We start from the raw sequence: 19,926 nt of genomic DNA on the forward strand, positions 1-19,926 counted from the left end.
TGCATTGCTTTTTTTCCCTACCAGGTAAGAAAGGAAGTCATTTCAATTTTCATTTGAAAAAAATGGAACAACAGGTGGAGCAGGAGTAATAATATCGCTAACTGTGTCAAATAACATCTTCAGATTACATGTAAACAAGTTTACTTCCAGAGGCGCTCAACTTTAGGACAAGAACTCTTTAAACAGCGAATGCTGTCATTTATCCAACACAATGATCATTAAAAAGATTTGCTGAGTGATCAACACCATTAAACACGGATAAAAATAAATTATCAGATAATTTCTCTGCAGTTGAGGAATTCAAGATGCGAGAACTACACAGTGACAGAGGAACATGATAGTTAAAAAGAATACAGTGATGATTAGAAACAAAATGTCCTTAGAATAAATAGAATCAATATTTAAACCATAAGCAAAAACCAGGTCCAGAGTGTGTCTTTTGGCATGTGTGGGGACAGACACATGCTGGGTAAAATGAAAATAATCCATGATGCTCATAAAGCCTCTGGCCAAGAGGTCAAAGTTATCATCAATGTGGATATATATATATATATATATATATATATATATATATATATATATATATATATATATATATATATATATATATATATGGCACGATACCACTTTATTAGGTCAGATACTGATATTTTATCTGCCGATACCGATACTAAACCGATCTTCTTTAAAAAAAAACAAAAAACAATTGATTTAAAATGCCTGGATACATTTTACATACGTCAACAGTCTCACACACAAGATCAAAATCTTTTAGTTGTCCCACATACTAAGACTAAGAACCAGGGAGGGGCAGACCTTTTCAGGCAGTGGCACCAAAGCTCTGTTTACCACTCCAGCTCCATTTAGCTGACTCTGTGGAGTCTTAAAAAAACAGTTGAAAAACCTTTCTGTTTAACCAGGCTTTCTGTTGACTTTATTTTTGTTCTTTTTCTTTTAATATGGTAATGTTAATATGCTTTTAACATGGTGTTTTATCTGTTTTTTTTTATATTGTGTTTTAATTATTGTACAGAGCTTTGTGACTTTTTGTCTGTGAAAAGCACTAAATAAATAAACTTTACTTACAACAATCGCTCTATTACCTGAATCCTGTTGCTCCTATGTGTAGTGTTGTAGTCAAGACCACCTAACCCGAGACCGAGACAAGACCAAGACCAGAGGGTATCGAGACCGAGACAAGACCAAGACTTTTAGGGCCCAAGACCAGTCGAGACCAAGACTGAGGGAGGGTGAGACCGAGAGAAGACCAAGACCAGTGCCTGACGCTACATGACCCAATAAAATGCGAAACATGATCAAAATCACTTCTCAAATTGATCTGAAAGATCCACATTCCCATAAAATCATCCTGATATTAAACACTCAAAGCTCAAAAAAATATAACCATCTTTATTTAATACTCCTAGGTGACTTCCATCATTTATCACAGAATGTAAAACAATTATTCATAGTTCATCACAATCACTGCATGAAAAGTTGGTTTTTCGACAGTTTCTTGCATGTAATATTGACGCGCGCCTTGAGCTTTAGGGCTCTCAGCACGAGGCTTTGGTCAGAACAGTAAACTGTAGGGAAACTGCCGTGGACGCTCTGTGTCAGTGCTCCCTCAGCTCCCCCCCCCCGTCCTCAGGTCTTGGGCAGGTTCTCATATGTAAAGGAGGTTTCTGTGAGTCATACAAACGCAAAGCAAGTACTCACCAGTGGTCACCAGTACTCACCAGTGGTCTACCCCTCCCAACAGTTGTAAGCAGCATATTTTTATTTTGAGATATATATAATCAAATTTACATTATTATCTTTTAAGCCTTTTTCCATTTCCATGTGACTACACATAAATTATACAGCGAAACATTCAAACAAGACTAAACTCAGAAGAAATCATTCTAATTTAGAAATTAGTATTATCTAGTTGAAAATATACTTTTGGACATTTTCAGCTTTTGTCCCTTTTTCCGATAAGGCTGTGAGCTTCTGTCTGTGAGCCTTTGTCATGGAGTTTTTTGTGACCCCTGAACTTTAGTGGACTGAGGGAGATAAACAAAGGCTATAAGTTGATTTTGGTGACACCACAAGCATCATTTTCATTGAAAAGCATACTCAGTTTTCAGTCTAATTCACTGTAACAAAAAGTCTGTCACACCATCATCCTCTCCTGTGCAGTGGCTTCCCAGCTAGCATTGAACATTCAGACAACATCGCTTGAACGCTGCCATAAACGTTCAGTGAATGTTCACATGCATTAACGACATTAAAGACTACCAAGGCAGATGTAATAAGAAAACATATAAAAATATAATACATATAAACTTTTATTTTGCTATACATGGATGTACATAAGAGATATCAGCAAAACCTTCATGAGAAAAATGTAAAAAAAAAAAAAAAACAGACAGTGGATGTGTGTCTTCCAGCTCATAGGGGGTCGTTTTGACTGTTGGGTTTTCTCTGTATTATTGTAGGGTCTTTACCCACAATACAAAGCACCTTGAGGCGACTTTTTGTTGTGATTTGGCGCTATATAAATAAAATTTAATTGAGTTGAAATGAAATGAATTGAATTCCGTGTGGCAGCTTCCTCACCTGTGATTGGACAATACAGATCACGTGCGGGATCACGCTGAAGGCCTGCAAGACCAAAGGAAATCAGTGCGGTCGTTCTCTTCCGTTCAAACTGAATGGCGTTCTTTGTCTACGCTGCTTTCCTGGTACGACAATGGAGGACGTCGTCTATATTTTCAATACCCCAGAAGCTCCCGGTGAAAGTGGGCCTCTCTACCGGCCAGCTTCAACCAGCCCCGCTGCAGACGAGAAGACACTGCTGGCTGCAATGAGTGGGTTATCTCCTCAGTTACTCAAGTTTTTACCAGCACAGCTGAAAGACAAGATGATGTCTATTGTGTAGAGACTCGATGCTCTGGACTCTAAACAAAGACTCACCTACTAAAGAGGAAAAGACGGCAGCACAATCCGAAAACTGCGGTAAGACTTGGTCGTTTCTAAAACATAAATACTAAGAGTGGGGGAATGGTCACAGTAAGCTGACAGACGTATTGTGATTTGGTTTCTTATTTTTATTTGGTTTCATCTTATAGGAAGCAGTTCCTGCACAACTCTGAATCCAATAAAAGCCGGTATGATCCTCTGCAGAGGTAAGAATCAGAAACAAAGCAGCAGTATTCAATGTGTGGAGGAGAGAACTTCAAATGTTTTTACTCTTATTTATTTTCACCTTTATTTTCCACAGACTGTGTTTGCCTCACAACGCGAGTGTGAGTGTTCCTAATGCGTGGACCGTGATATAATTGTGTGTAAGTATCTATTGGTGTTGTTTGTGTGTTTTTTGCCTGAATATGTTTATGTATACACTGTGTTTACGCTCTTTATTTACAATGTACAAAAATGTTTTCCAGCTTCTTGTAAAACCTACGAGACGGTCCGCCGCAACTTCCGCCACAGTCAGCCTCACTTTCTGGAAAAGGCGACAGCCATTAAAAATCCTGCCCGGTGTCGTGCAAGAAGGAAGCAGGGAAGACGTGTTGGATTGTTTGTCTGCTGTATTTGTGTAGTTAGCTTGTAAATGCAGTTTTATTTTTGGGAAATATTACTTATTGTTTTATTTAACTTTATATAAAATCTGGCTTCTTTTGAACAACCCAAAATGTCTATAAAAAGGTGATGCAGTGAAGGTGAAAATAATTAACATTGAATGTTTATAGTTTTAGCAGCTGTAACATTTTGGGACCTAAAAGATAAAAAGTGTATAATCAGTTTAAAGGTGCCTCAAGGGTTAATGACCAAAATCACTGAAGTACTTTTATCAATGTAAAATTTTTTTTCAAAGTACTTGTTCATTTGTCTTTTATTCACAGGATGCACAGGAGTTGGTACTTTGTCACATAACCATTGTTTTTGATGACAAAGATGGGCTGATTAATTTTCTTTTTTTTTTTTTTTGCATTCAGGGTCTTATCTGCTATGTGTGCATTCAAAGTCAAGAGACTCAAACTTTCAGTGTAGTTTCCTGATTTTTCACAATATTTCATACAGTTTCATAATGACTTAATGTGTGCTCTGTGTCAACAGCTGCTGGAGGCAAGGGCGAGTGTCCTGGCAGTGAAGGAGGTTGCCTTCTGGGACGGTGTCACCACTGACCTCATGTTGGATGAGGAGGATGGCGTCTGAGAGGGTGTATCGGGCTGGATTAAGACCCCCAAGCTTCCCCAGCCAGGAGCTCAGTGACCTCTGAGCCAAACTGCAAGACAGACTAGAACAGGGGTGCCCACACTTTTTCAGCTTGCGAGCTACTTGAAAGATGACCAAGCCAAAAGGATCTACCCACAATAAAAATGCAAAACGCATATTTATTTTATATTATTTAAATTATTATTGCATATTTTGTGCTTTTAGGATAAAGTATATTTTAATTGAATTTAAATTTCATCTATAACACATATTAGTTTGTCTTGCATAACTGCATTAACCCACATTGCACAATTCAACTGTGTACATTCATTTTTGTTACCTTAGTCCAATGAGGAAAGTCAATGTCATAGTTTATGTGGACACTCCGAAAATGCCGCTCTACGTTTCCCTTCTTTGGAATAGCAGTGGCGCTCTGACAGATGAGGCAAACGCACTTCAAATATGACATCGCGAGAAAAAAAAAAAATCCTCCTCCCATTCCATATGGAAGTGGTAAGTTCTGGGTTTCTTATTTGGACTGGCTATGGAACTCATTTTTATAGCCTTTCCTTTCTTCAGTTTTGTTTAAAACAAACTGGGGGCTAGCTTTGCGACACGGCAGCTTGTTAAAATGGTTAAAGCAAATCTAGCGTGGTTAAATGCACATGCGTAGGGTGCTGTGCGGTCTACATTTTTTCCCCAACTTCACTGGGAGTTCCATGCGATCTACCTGCACTCCTCCTACGATCGACCAGTAGATCGCGATCGACGTATCGGGCACCCCTGGACTAGAAGCTCACCCTAAATACAACGCCGTGCACCATAAGTGTTTGTATGCTGGACCATGCTCTGAGAGAAACCCACCACCACATGGCCCAGAAGTAGCAAAACATTATATGTCATAATGTTTTTGTTTTCTTACATATGATGTGTGTGTGTGTGTGTGTGTGTGTGTGTGTGTGTGTGTGTGTGTGTGTGTGTGTGTGTGTGCATATTGCTTTGTAAATAAATTAAAAAAAAGAAATTCAAACTTGTGCCTCAAAATTTGTTTCTCTTAATTGAATTCCCTTTAGTTGAGGTAATTAGCATGGCATGAATACAACATAACATAAAAGGTATATCACAGAAATAATAATTAAAAATAATTTTTATTACTGGGTTATTATTTATTAGGGAGGGGCTTACCCCAGGCTTGTCTTTATAAAGGCCAATGGGGGACAGATCTACCAGCCAATCACATGTGAGTGCTGAATTGTGATGGCATTTTTTTCATCCAATGACAGAGAAGCCACGTAGGTCTGTTGCCGCTGCTTCAGCTTGCAGCGCTGCTTTTCATATGTAAAGTAGTCAAGGCCTGCTGGCTCCCCCCGTACCTTTATCCCCCGCTGCTTCTGGTGGTACGTAAACGACCATATCCATCTCAGGCAAACGAAAATGCGCATCCCCGTATGCTGACGAAAGCTGCCGTTTACTAGCGGCGCCCGCGTCAGTATACGGGGACGAATATGCTTCTTTTCGTGCAGTGAATAGTCTTAACTTTTCTCTGCCTTTCATAAACAATGCATAAAGTTGTGTTGTTTTTAAACCAACAACCTTTGTAAAAATGGGTGCTTTTTCAAAACCACATAGCCAAATGTGTAAAACTGAAAAAATGGCAAACACTCATCGACAGTAAGAACTAAAGCCTTTAATCTTATACAGATTAAAGCTGCAGGATGTAACTTTTATAAAAAACCTGGTTTTTACATATTTGTTAAAACTGTCACCATGTCACGACAGTATGAGACCGATAATCTGCGAAAAAAATGGAGCTCCTCCACGACCTCCTTGAACCGCTCCCAGTCAAAAACAACCAATCAGAGCCAGGAGGAGGGTCTTAGCACTGTCAATCACTCCTCGTGTATGCTGCTCAATGTAGTTGTGTGCGATACTTCAAGATTTGGTATCGATCCTATGCCAAGTAAACACAGGGCCATTATCACCGATACTAATACCAATACTTTTTAATAATTATGAAGAAATTCCATGAAGTTTAACTGGTTTGAGATTTTTTTCCTTTCGATCATTGATTAGTTAAAACCCAGGATAGAATTGGGCAAAGTTTATATGTAAGTAGAAAATACTTTATCAAAATAAAAGTTATTGTTCTGAAACAATAGAATATTAGCAAAACAATTTTCCCCATACGTTGATGTCTGGATTTTTTTTTTTCATAAAATAAGTGTACAAAATCATCACTCAAGAACAAATGCAAACTTTTTTCCAGGTAGATTGTTCAGAAAGTAGTATAAAAAAATTTAATAAAAAATGTCCATTCACTAATTTTCTACAAATTTACATTTAAATTTGATTTAAATGTTTCATAGCAAAATCCTTTTTTTTTTCCCAAATAAAATATGTGTCACATGCCCGTATAACAAAACACTGTGGGGAGGGGAGGAGCAAAGTGCTCTGAAAGTGGTACCACCTGAACGGTTCTTTGTATGTGCATCACAATAGAGAAAACCATTTTTTTGTAAATACCCAGTCATGAGAAAAAGAATATGGATGTATCCCAATTTAAGTGCATAATCCTAGCTATGGTGACTGCTTTAGGACAAACATGTTTTAGTCAGCAAAGAGAAACCAAAAACATTAAATTTAGACTTTACATTATAATGGCATGTCTGGCCAATGTGTTTCCACTACTGTTTGACCAGATTGTGGAGTTTTTCCCCTATCTGTGGAAGGCTGTCAGTCCACTGTTTACTTAAGCTGTGAGAAGTTTCCACCTTTATTTAATTTGGAGGACGCTGTAAATCTTTTTGAAAGCAATCCAAAACAGGTCAATGTGTCAGAGAAGCTCGCTTCTGACACATAACAGCAATAGTGAGGTGTGTTGTTGAGGATATGCTGAACTTTTCTGTCATTAAGCACTGCTGTTTTTGCTGCTGTTAGCTATTGTTAGCCTGTTAAATGCTCTGGTAGCCAACGGTAGTGAAATTGTCTTTGAATGGGATGCAACTTTGTTGGACTGATGCTTAGGGAACAAACTCTGATACAATCAAACTGTTGTTTAGCGGGAAAGTGTGATTTTTAGAACACTCAAGCCTAAGATTAGCTGGCATAATGTTAGCTTGTTGTTGTTTAGCTCTTGTCAGCTCCCTGTTGATGGGAGGGTTGCATGTCTGATTAGCTGACAATAAGTAATTGCAACAATATTGGGAATGAATAAGCATGTTTATGCATGTTTTCGTGTGTTAGAGCCCTGACTTCAGTTCAGGAGATGAGGTTTGAGGTGTGGAGAAAGAGCCTGACATTTTATCAAGATGCCAATTGCGTTGTCTCATTCCTTGATGTTTTTGCTTCTTTGGTGAAGGGAAACCCTTCTCAGATGATAAAACATAGGCATTCTTCATGTTTTGAGTCCAAAGGTGCAGTCACAAATTTAAATGTCCCTCTACAGCAGACTAACACCTATGATTTTCTCTTTTGCCTTTGGTGTACTGTACTACATATGTGGCTAGAGACTGGCCAAATACATAGTATGTGTATAATAGTAAAAGTATAATTTTTTAAAAATTTAACAAAAAATATTACTGATTGTACTTTTAAGTGCTGAATCAAGTATGAATAAACTGTTATTGTGCTTAAGTAGAATTAAGGAAGAAACAAAGTATTTGTACTTCATTACTTGACATCTTTGGCAATATTGGTAATTTATGATTAGGCAAAATTAGGCATGTTTTCTTTGTAATTCCTTCTTTTACAGAATTTTAGCCATTTGAATACTTTCAATTAGGGGTGGGACTCGATTAGAAAAATTAATCGAATTAATTACAAGCTTTGTAATTAATTAATCGAAATTAATCGCATTTTAGTCATATTTCAATATTTGACATGAGAAATATTATTTTAAGTTTGGTTTCGTTTACTTTCCCACCAGTCTACTACACAGACCAACGAAGGGCCGAAGTGCTCCTATGATAAGCAAACTCCTGAAATTAAAGTTAAGCATCATAACTGGATAGTTTTATTCAACATTAATGTCTCACTTAATATAGTTGGAAATTAATCATTCGCTCAGCTGTATTCCTTGATGTTGAAATGTGTTATGATTGTTTTAACAGCTTATTTTCAATAAAAGAATTAAAATTAAACCACAAAAAGGAGCAAAAGTTTGTTCTCCGTTTAACCAGCTGCTTTTACACAGCTGTGCTTTGCACTCACATTGCTAGGCGACATGAGCTATGCAGAGGTGAGAGCAGGTGACGCTGATATGAAGGCTAGCCGCTCACTTCCTCCCTTTGCTGTCTTCGTGGGCTGCGAAGGACGTCCTTCGCAGCCCACGAAGGATGCGGCCCCTGAATTTGGACATTGTGCGTCGATATAATCTGTATGCCTGTGTAACCGGCGCCACACTGCCTCTGCACTCTAGGCTGCGGCAACCCCTCTGCGTTGTGTTGGCAATAAAGAATTAAAGGAGTCGTCTGTTTCTTTGCCGACTGAGGCAGGTTTATTCTCCCACATCTGTGTGAATAAACACAAATTTAGTACAGCGACCTCATGGAGCTTCTGCATGCACACCCTCTTCTCAGCAGCGCCTCTTGCCGACTGACGAGGTGTGCGCCATGATAGCACATCTTATAAAACACATAAAAACTTAGAAATACATAAACAAACAAAAAAATATATACAAAAATACACAGTGTTGTGATCATATAGTAATAATTTAACAAAACAATTCTTAGGGACAACCTATACCTGACACAACAGTGGCAACTGTTTATATGTACTTTTCCAGAACAATGAATAAACAGCAAACAAGAACATAAATACTTATACAGTAAGTTCAAAAGAGTAAAAAGATGAACAAAAACAAATATACATGTTATAAATAAAAAGGGAGCTCACATACCTGTGTGAATAAACACAAATTTAGTACAGCGACCTCATGGAGCTTCTGCATGCACACCCTTAAGAGAACAAACTGGCAAACACATGAGAAGCTGCCTGTATGCTCTTGCAGCCTAGCTTAATACTAGTTTGTTGCAAACGAGTGCTGTACTCACAAAAAAAGGATTCACACTAAAAACAACCAACAATGTCTCAACACTTAATTTATGAGCACAACAAGCAATGTTTGAGCCGTATTTTAACACTTCTAACACATTAAATCACTCCATAACCAGAAGGACGAACGTAACCTCACCTCTTCTCAGCAGCGCCTCTTGCCGACTGAGGAGAGAGAGGCCCGAAACCACTGGAAGTGACATGGAAGGGAAGTCGAAGTGACATAACAAAATAAAAGCTCCCAAAACATGAACATAGAAAACAAATACATACATATATATGAAAAATAACAACAAAACCAAATAACAGGTGATGGATTCTTGGTGGAATATGAAAAAAAAATCTTAACATTTTAAATACACCTGCTACATCCACCCCTCCTTGATTTCACCAAAATCCAGACCACACAGGAGTAATCCAGCTAGCACACAGGGACAAGATCACACAGTCTCCGGTTACCTGACATGAGATTTAAACTCTGAGGTCTAAGCTCTAGTCTCAGCTGTATAAGCCACCTATGAGATAGGTTCAGAAAGAGCACAAGGGTGATCAAGCCTGAGCCTTTCTTAGATTGATATGATGCCGTTTACACCACACAGTCCCAGCTACTTTTCCATAATAACATTGTCCCATCAAAAAAACATACAGGATCTCTGAGCATCTGGATTTGGTTTTTAGAACAGTGTAAGAAGAGACTGAGATCTTCTACTAACAGAGTTTGTCAACTGTCTCAAATCAAAAGGCTTTTGAACCATGGACTCTATGAGTCGATTAACCCTCTTACTAACTCTACCAGCTCGTGTCGTGAGCATATCCCCTGGGCCTGCTGGCAGTTTTACTTGTGGGTTTGTGCCAGTGACTGGAGCTGTGAGTAGTGACTTGGTCTGTGTGCCATCACCTCTGTCTGACTGTCCTGTCTGAACATTTGAAGTCTCTAGCTGTGTCTCCAATGGAGATGGGTTGTGTAGGTCTGGTTCTGCCACCAAACTGTCCAGGTCAGTGTCTCTCTCAGAGTAGTTTTCTCCTTTGGCAGAACACTGAGTTGAACCATCTGCAGAAATCCCTCCAGTACCCTGACTTGACTGATCCAATCCTTAGAGTCCCTCACTCAGAGTCTCCTGACTCTCATCATCAGCCGAGTTAATCCAATTACTTACTCTGTCCTCTGCATCCTCCTCAACCAGAGAATCTAATCAGTCTGATGTACATGACCCCTACTCCGATCCAACGTCACACCTTTCAGCTGTAACCACAGGCAGGAAGCTGATATCCAGGACTAGGTTGCGATGCACCACCTTTATATTGCCTTTATCGTCCGCCAACTTGTATGTGTGAGTTTGTACATTCCTGTCCTTGACTGTGTACACTGTTGCGTCCCACCTGTCAGCGAGTTTCTTCTTTCCTCTTTCGCCCTTGTTTGCAATGAGCACTCTGTCTCCTATGTTCAGGTAAGTACCCTTTACTTTTTTGTTGTATCCTTTTGCCTGTTTGTCTTGTTCCTTAATAGCATGTGCTTGAGCTAATCCTGGCTGCCTCATGAAGATGCGACATGAGTGTTCTCACATAGCTTTTGTGATCGACAACTGCAGGATAACAAAACACTTGTCTGAACATCACATCAACAGGGAGCCTTGGGATGCGGCCAAACATAAGTTGGAATGGGGCAAAACCAGTGGTCTCATGCATGGTTGCATTGTATACGAACGTCAGAGTCTGTATTTGTTGAGGCCACTTGTGTTTCTCTTGGAGGGGCAAAGATCTGAGCATGTTACCAAGTGTCCTATTAAACCTCTCAGTCCCTCCATTTCCCATGGGGTGATATGCTGTGGTGTGTGATTTGGAAACTCCTGATAGTCGGAGCAGTTCTGTTATCAGTTCACTTTCAAAATTCGCCCCCTGATCGGAGTGAATCCATTCAGGAAACCCATATACACAGAAGACATGATCCCATAGTTTCATTGCCACCTGTTTTGCAGTCTGGTTTGTGCAAGGAAAAGCATGAGCTAACTTAGTGAAATGATCTGTAAGGACAAGAACATCCACTGAGTGCTGCTTGCTGTCCTCTGTGCTCCAAAAATCCAAACACACCAGTTCCATAGGAGCAGAGGTTCTGATGCTCTCCAGTGGGGCTCGAGCAGACGGTTTCTGGTGTTTTGGCTAGGATGCACCTCTGACAGCATTTGACATACTCTTTTATGTCAGACTCCATCTTTGGCCAAAAGAATCGCTGTCTTGCCAGGTGCAGAGTCCTTGTCTGCCCTTGATGTCCTGCAATGTTGTGAACACCATGCAGTGCCTTCCCTTTAAGACTGTCAGGCAAAACAAACTGATGTCTCTTTTGTTTGCTAATCGGGTCTTTTGTAATCCGATAGAGGATTCCATTCTGGATTTGAGCCTCTCCCACTGTTTGAACAGCACCATAGTTTTTGCATCAAATCCTGCCCTTTCACGCCTGAAAGGTCGCCTCCTTCTGGTGACAAATGGTATGATTTTAGAGACAGTGGGGTCAAGCTCCTGGCTGCACTGGAGTTCCTCTAACGTGAACGCAGGAAGAGTATCCTGCCCTGGGAGCAACAGATTCTGAACTGACTGGATCACTTCCACAGCTCTTGTCTCAGCAGACAGGTCCCACTCATCATGCATATCCAAGATCGCCTTGGCATCCATGGCTTCACACCGGGGCTGGGAACTGTCAAGCTGTCGTTCCATAGCACGGCAAGCTGACTTGCTTACTCGCTGACCCTGGACCTTTAAGCGGAAGGTGTTTTGAACACCATCAGAGCTGATAGTCTCAGACTCAGCAAGAAGGTGACTATACTGCTCAGTGATCAGCCGATGACTGACTGTTGTTGCAAACGGGTCTCTACTGAGAGCATCAGCAACAATATTCTTGGTGCCAGGTATGTGTTTCAGGTCAAATGTGTAGGGGGCGAGCTTGGACACCCAGCGCTGCTCACAAGCATCGAGCTTTGGTTTTGTCAAAATGTATGTGAGAGGGTTGTTATCTGTCCATACTGTAAAAGGATGACCTTTTAGCCAGTGACTGAACTTCTCACATACACTCCATTTCAGGGCCAGAAACTCTAATCTGTGAGCTGGATATTTCTTTTGAGAGCTGCTCAAGGTCTTACTAGCGAAAGCGATTGGACGGGCTTTCTGTTGTCCGGTAGGCACTTGTGACAACACAGCGCCAAGCCCATCCAGTGAAGCATCAACGGACAATATCAAGGGCAAGGAAAAGTCTGGATGTGTGAGAACAACACGGTTCAACAGTCTCTCTTTCAGGTTAAACAGAGCTGCGTCACACTCATCTGTCCAATCAGAAGGCTTCAGCTTTCTGTATACATCTGCATTGGTACTCATTTTGACTCTCCCTCTCCTTTTTCGTCCAGAAGTGAGGGAAAACAGTGGCTTAGCTATGGAAGAGCAGCTAGGAATGAAATGCTGATAATAGAATACCATTCCCAGGAATGATTTGATCCTCCTCACTGATGGTGTGCAGCCATCGTCTTCCATCAGGTCAGTCTTTGTCATCTTTGCTGACCTCAACTTTTGTTGGATCCACAGCCACTCCATTACCATCTATAATGTGACCCAGAAATTTGACTGAAGATCGCATCAGATGGCATTTCTTGGGACTCAGTTTGAGGTTATGGAGGCGCAGCCGTTGAAACACAGTCTCCAACAACTCCAAAGCCTCCTCCTCTGTTCGAGCAAACACAAGCAGATCATCAAGATAGCACAATAGACTGCTGAAGTTCAGATCCCCAAATATACTGAGCATCATTCGCATGAATGATGCAGGGCTATTACAGAGACCTTGAGGCATCCTGTTGTACTCATACAATCCCATTGGGGTTGTGAATGCTGTGTATTTCTTATCTTCCTCAGCCATAGGATGTTATAAAACCCTGAGGTCAGGTCCATGGTACTGAAGAAGATGTTTCCACCCAGAGCAGCAAGACAGTCAGACTGGTGCGGCAGTGGGTGTGCATCCTTGAGGGTCCTTGCATTCAGCCACCGGAAATCAGTGCAGATTCTCAAACTGCCATCCTTTTTCCACACTAACACCAGTGGTGAGGCATACTCACTCACTGACTTGCTTATGAGTTCCTGTTCCTCCATCTCAGACAAAACTTGTCGCAACTTTTGATAATGCGCTGGCGGCACTCTGCGATATGGGGATGCGAAATGGTCTCTCATCAGTGAGCCTGATGCGATGTACAAAGCCCCTAGCCTCTCCACAGTCTTGTGTGTGCTTGGAGAAAATGTCTTTGTAGCTTTCGAGCAGTTTGACCAACCTTTCCTTCCCCTCTGGACTAGCATGGCACAAAGGAATGTCAATTTCACTAAGTCCAACCTGTTCTAGCCTCTGTTGAGATCTGTGGGCTTGGTGTTATCACTCTTTTCCTCCTCCTCAAATTTTGCAGGTTGACACATGCCCTGGAAAACTCCAAAATCCTCCACAGCAACACAAGGGGATACATCAGCCAGCTTGGTGTTTCTCTTTAGAGTGATGGACTTGTCTGACAGGTTGGTGACTTTCATGGGAACCCATCTATCGCCCCACAATGGTGTGATGATGCGGCCAACCATTATATTACGTGGCATGGACTTGGATGAGGTGGGTTCAATAATCACTGTACTTCCTGGTGACATAGGGACCTTATTTGGTAGCTTACCCCAAACTAGATGTTCCTGTCTTGCTAACAGGGTGACTGACTGCTGGAGCTTGACTGTGCCAACCTTGTCTGGGAGCTCCTCACCCTTCCAACGAGATGAGTTGGCCATGAAGTCAAGGAACTGCTCACACTCTGGAGGGAGATTGCCATTTGAGACTAAGTGCCAACAGTCACTGGTTATTTTCAGTTGACGCATAAGAAACCTGATGACATTTGTGCCTATGATTAAATCATCTCGTTGACCTGGCACTACAAGGATGGGAACCATACAGGTCTCACCATACAGTTTCATTTCAACCTCATACATGCATTTGGGCTTACTGAGTGCACCACCACAGCCTACCAGCACAATTTCTTGAGTCAAAGGAGTGGGTTCAGGCAACATACTCTCACTCAACATCCTCTGCTCTGTTTTGCTCACTGAGGTGTGCAGGCCATGGAGCCAGAGTCAAGCATGCCCTGCACATGGTGTTTGTTGTTAATACTGACGGGGTTGGTGTAAAACAGCTCGTCAAAAGGGCCGACTCTCTGTGTATTTTGTACTATCACTTTAGCACCAACCGGCACTGCTGCACATGGTTTTATGTAGTGCTGTTCAATGTGTCACTGCTGAGGGTTTCTTCATCTGTGCACACACATCCCTCACCCCAATGCGGGCAGCTAGTTTAACGGCTGGGGGCCTGGGGTTTGGGAGGCAGGATTGCCTTTGAGCAATCGGGCGATGAGGGCAGTTTCTTTTAATATGGCCTGGCTCAAAGCACGCTAGGCATAGGTGTTTCTGCCTACAATGTGTGAGAGTGGAATGTTCTGAGGACTGGCACACTCTTGCAGGATCGGTGGTGAATTTGACAGAGGGATTTGCTTGTCTATAGCCTGGCTGTTCTGTGAGAGAGCACGGTCAAAAACGCTAACTAGCATTTTCAGGCAACTGTCATTACAAGGGGTCTTGACTGTCTCAGTCACAGCCTGCACTTGTGTCTCCCCTCGATGCACTGGTGTTGTTAGACCATCAACTGCAGATACCTGGACATTAGACTTAACTGGTGTCGGGGACTTAGATTCAGAAAGCATGTGTTCTTTCATCTCAGCTGGTAGCGATTCACGTGCTCCTGAATCACACTGACTGTCCACTTATCTGGGGCTTTAAGCTTCAGAATAGCAGCAAGGGTGGGATCAGGACAGTGCTTTACAAACGTCATGGCTGCCTCCTGGCATGGATCCTCTATGTGTCGTCCGAGCCTTTTCAAACCCTCCTCTGCTGAATCAACTGCCTTATTCAGTCTGACCCAATATTCTACAGGGGTTTCTCCTGGGATTGGAACTGTGCTGTAGAAATCAGCCATGGGCATGCATGAATAGGTCATGTCACTAAAATGTTGCCTGAGTATGTCATAGATGACCATGGCTGTGGGGTCAGAGAATGATTTGTCTTTACCACTACTACAAGGTGTACGCCCAAGTATATGAGTGGAACAGAAAGCTGGGGAACCTGCACTATGAACTGGTGTAGTAGGCAACTGTTCAACTATCCTCCCTCTTCCTATGGCAATGTTGGGACAGACAGTTGGAGCTTCTCCCTCATCCATTTTATCAATCACGTATATCAGTTTGCACTATATGTACAATGCAAAAAAAGATGAAATGCACCTGAAAAATAGAAAACACAAAACTACTGCACAAAACACAGCGTGTGAACTGTTCTGGGACTCTTAGCCCTCATAACCGCACACAGACATCAACTTAAATATATCTGTGACAGCAACCTCTGGTGACCAATCTGATGTTGATCCACAGCTCCAGGAAACACGATGAACCAATCTGAAGCGATGTGGATCCGGGGTCACGGCACCACTGTAACCGGCGCCACACTGCCTCTGCACTTTAGGCTGCGGCAACCCCTCTGCGTTGTGTTGGCAATAAAGAATTAAAGGAGTCATCTGTTTCTTTGCCGACTGAGGCAGGTTTATTCCACATCTGTGTGAATAAACACAAATTTAGTACAGCGACCTCATGGAGCTTCTGCATGCACACCCTTAAGAGAACAAACCGGCAAACACATGAGAAGCTACCTGTATGCTCTTGCAGCCTAGCTTAATACTAGCTTGTTGCAAACGAGTGCTGTACTCACAAAAAAAAGGATTCACACTAAAACAACCAACAATGTCTCAACACTTAATTTATGAGCACAACAAGCAAGGTTTGAGCCATATTTTAACACTTCTAACACATTAAATCACTCCATAACCAGAAGCACGAACGTAACCTCACCTCTTCTCAGCAGCGCCTCTTGCCGACTGAGGAGAGAGAGGCCCGAAACCACTGGAAGTGACATGGAAGGGAAGTCGAAGTGACATAACAAAATAAAAGCTCCCAAAACATGAACATAGAAAACAAATACATACATATATATGAAAAAATAACAACAAAACCAAATAACAGGGGATGGATTCTTGGTGAAATATGAAAAAAAAATCTTAACATTTTAAATACACCTGCTACACCTGGAACTCTGGCACTGAGAAACGTTCCACGGTGCAAAGTGCGATTAAAATGCGTTAAAATTCGTTAATTTCCCCGTAATTAATTAATCGAAATTAACCCGTTAAAGTCCCACCACTACTTTCAATACAATGCAAGTCAAACAACAAACCACAAAAGTAAGGAAATGTCTGTAACAAGGTTATTATCGTTAACGAAAACAAACAAAATAGCGAAAACTGAAATTGAAATCGTTAGCTGAAAAAAATGAAAATGATAATTGAAAGGAAAAAATGATAATTAACTGAAACTATATTATGAGTTTGCAAAACTGAATAAAACTGAAATTATAAATAAAATGACTTTTGCTTTCGTGTTTGTAAATTTATCTAAAAGCCTTTTGGATTGATATGAAATCATTTTGTCCACTCTAGCAGTTTTAGCTGGGAGTGTCATCCAGCAACTGTGTACGTGTGTGTGCTCACTGCCATGGTGCGCAAAGTAATGGCAGCAGAGTCCCTTATGGGGACTTTTTGAGAACGATAGCGAGACAGATAGAAGCGAGTGTCTTTCTGTGGATGATGAAAAAATGTGAGGCGCACTTCTCAAATGGAAAAACCAACATCAAAGTCCACCTGAGAAGCGCACACAAGGTGGCTCAGGAAACCGCTCTGAACCTATGCAGTAACCTATGATGTAACCTGACGTGCGCCTCTGGAGAAATGTAACTACAGGTTGGGTCCACGCAGCCTACAACTTTGTGATTAACCTGTTCACCATTGCTGAGTCCACATGTGCATTTCTGGCTACTTTTCACCACAGTGTTTGAATTTATCAGTCAGAGAATAAGAATCAGGAATATTAATAAAAGCATCAACTTAAGGACTCACAAATGTCAGCAAATTCCTGGAGGGAGACTGCTGAAATTATCCCTAGAGTCCAGTGGCTGCATGCTTTACACCACTGCATCCGACACTTTCCATTCCACTTGGTGATGTAAGGCTTAGACATGGAAACCCATTCATGAAGCTCTCTACACACTGTTCTTGAGTTCACCTGAAGTCCACATGAAGTTTGGAGGTCTGTAGAAAATGACTGCAGACTGCAGCGACCTCTGTGCACTATGTCCCTGCTTACCCCACTATGCCACTTTATGTGGTCTATCACTTCATGGTGGAGCAAGCTCAAAGCTATCCTAACTCTCTGCCTGAGAGAAAGAGACAAAGCGGGAATTGGGAGAGAAGAAGGGAAATAAAATCCAGACCTGCCTGGACCATGACATTTTCAGCAGGTACACATTGCAAGACATGATATTAATCAACATCATAATTCCCAGAAAAAATGAAAGGTGTTTACTGACTGTATGATGCAGTGAATGTAAACGATAAAAGGGGGTGTAGAGAGAAAGAGGAAAGACATCATTTTTCTGAGGGGAGGAGGTGGGAATAAATCCACTCTGTGACAAAAAGTTCTGATCAGAGCTGCAGGAGCTGCAGCTGCCTGATGATGGAGATACAGAAAGGAGACGAGCTTTGTTTCCCACAACTCCTCAACAGTTCCTGCAGGAAGCCGACACTTCACTGGTCCAAAGCTGTGCTCCTGAACATCGCGCTGTCCTTCATCTCTCTGATCACTGCTGCTCTCAACCTGCTGGTCATCATCTCAGTCTCCCACTTCAGGCAGAGATTAACTACAGTTTAAGATTTAGAAACTTTAACACTGGGATTTATATCATTTAATCTAAGAATACATGAATTGAATCAGTGAAACATTTTTAACTGTAATGTTTTATATGCCTACACTGAACCATAACTTACTAATGCAGCATTTTCACTGAAGACATTTTGACATTATTAATGCGCAATATTTTCTTTTCTTGTCTCCCTGCAAGCAGCTCCACACACTAAGTAACATCCTCCTCCTCTCTCTGGCTGTCTCAGACTTTCTCGTGGGTCTCCTGTTGATGCCGTTAGAAATCATTCGAAACACAGCCTGTTGGGTTCTTGGTGATCTCATGTGTTCTCTTTATTGGTATCTGACTAGCAACATCGTCTGTGCTTCAATAGGAAACATTGTCTTTCTATTGGTTGACCGCTATGTGGCTATTTGTGACCCTGGTGCATTACCCCACCAGAATCACTGTGGTGAGAGCCAAACTCAGTGTTTGTCTGTGTTGGTTGTTTTCCATTTTCGACAGCAGTCTTTATACGAAGGACATCATTACTGAACCAGGCACGTATAATTCCTGCTATGGAGAGTGTGTCTTTGTTATCAATGATATTACAGGGATTTTACCTTGTTTTATCCTTTATTGTTCCAGTTTCTGTCATGATAGTTCTGTATATGAGAGTGTTTGTGGTGGCTGTGTCTCAGGCTCATGCCACTCGCTCTCATGTTACAGCTGTCACACTTCAGCGTTCACTGAATCAAACAAACAGATCTGAGCTGAAAGCAGCCAGGACTCTTGGGGTTCTTGTAGTTGTGTTTCTGGCAAGTTTCTGTCCATATTACTGCTACTCTCTGGTTAATGAAAACGTTGTCAGTGATCCATCTGCATCTTTTGTGGTGATGATTTTTTTAATTTTAACTCTTGTCTAAATCCTTTGATCTATAGTTTGTTTTACCCCTGGTTTAGAAATGCTGTTAAACTTATCATCACTGCAGATATTCAAGTATGACATCAGTGAGGCAAACATAATATAGGCAAATATACTATATGATTAAACCTGCAACACTAAGATTTTAAATGAGTAAATTGAAACATTCAGTCTGAAAATGTAAAATGCTTTCGCTGTGTTGTTGAAAGAGAATTATGGCAGCATGGCTGACACACCTGCAATAAACAGAGTTGGTGAGTAAGAACAATTTTTTTAACAAAAGTACATTTGTATATCTGGTGTCAGGCCAAAGAGCTCAAGACAAAACACGAATCTCATAAAATAAAGCTCTTTATTTTGAACAAATAACTCTTAAAACAACCATTAAAACCCATAACAAATAACCTGTGATTGAATGCACTAACAACTGCAATGGTCTAGTTTCCCCAGGTGCACTGTTGCGAGACCTCCCCACAAATACGCCCCTGAAAATAATCCTCAAATCATAAACGTAGCAAAAACACATGGTCGGTCCACACCCCTTCAGGCCTGCAAAGTCATCTGACCTTTTGTCTCACCAACCAGTCTCAAACAGGCTTTTCCCAGAAACCTCAGGTGTGGCCTTCTGCTTGAACTTAGAGGGCGCAGTGGAAAAAAAACCTTCTTACTTCCCACGGAAGTACTTATAGTCTCCCTCCCCCGTCTACTACGACCTTCACAACCCCAAAAAAGTCCCCGGGAAAACCCACATTGCCCACTAGTGGCCAAAAAAGGGAAGACGTACCCTACCCCATTTTGTCACCCGGTTACATATATTCAAGGCTCGCACCAAAGTATATTCCAGATCTCCTAACACCTTAAGCCCCCTTTTTATAATGCATCATTATAAACTGTGTGAGCAGTAATAGGACACA

Source organism: Archocentrus centrarchus, chromosome 21, assembly GCF_007364275.1.
Source record: "Archocentrus centrarchus isolate MPI-CPG fArcCen1 chromosome 21, fArcCen1, whole genome shotgun sequence".
NCBI classification, from domain to species: domain Eukaryota; kingdom Metazoa; phylum Chordata; class Actinopteri; order Cichliformes; family Cichlidae; genus Archocentrus; species Archocentrus centrarchus.